Source organism: Sinocyclocheilus grahami, unplaced genomic scaffold (genome assembly GCF_001515645.1).
Source record: "Sinocyclocheilus grahami isolate Dianchi unplaced genomic scaffold, SAMN03320097.WGS_v1.1 scaffold11364.1, whole genome shotgun sequence".
Lineage (NCBI taxonomy): Eukaryota > Metazoa > Chordata > Actinopteri > Cypriniformes > Cyprinidae > Sinocyclocheilus > Sinocyclocheilus grahami.
In genome coordinates this window covers 559-1067 of record NW_015513793.1, presented here as the reverse complement: position 1 = coordinate 1067, position 509 = coordinate 559, and the positions used below count along the sequence as shown (strand labels likewise).

The following is a 509-nucleotide window of genomic DNA, read 5'->3' as shown; positions in this document are numbered from 1 at the left end:
AGTTTTTTTGGACATGGTACCATACTGTGTATTTGCACCATGGTATTCTTTACAGAATGTAAATATCATGATACATTTAGAAAATGTAGAAATCATTCAGTATTATGATTACCACCATTTTACATTTGACCTGATACTGAACATTGAACATTGGATTTTTTTAACAATAAATTTAAAAAGTAGGTTGCACTTTAAGGTTTTCTTGTTGTAAGTATAATTACACAAATAATTACTGGATAAAATTAATGAACAACAAGTAGCCTACTTAGGGTTTAGACTTGGTTTACGGTTAGTTGCTTGTAATTATGCCTAATTTACTGTTACTTCTATCGTAAGTACATGTAACGTGTAAAATAAAAGTGTTACCAAAAAGTACTGAATAAAAATGTTTACGTTTATTCTTAATGAATCATTGACTGATTAAAAAGCTACTTAACTATAGTTTAACTTAGTAAAATGTAGGGCAGAGGGTCAAGTAAACTCGCAACGCCTCTCTCTCTCTCTCTCTC

The 509-nt window shown here is 30.1% G+C and overlaps 1 protein-coding gene across 1 annotated transcript in view; it reads right to left on the bottom strand.

Moving 5' to 3' along the window:
• The window catches only part of LOC107578660 (major facilitator superfamily domain-containing protein 10-like), a gene marked incomplete at its 3' end in the record, with an annotated part of 22448 nt that overhangs the window by 21422 nt on the left and 517 nt on the right, over window positions 1-509 (bottom strand). The gene's annotated exons all lie outside the window — the stretch shown is intronic.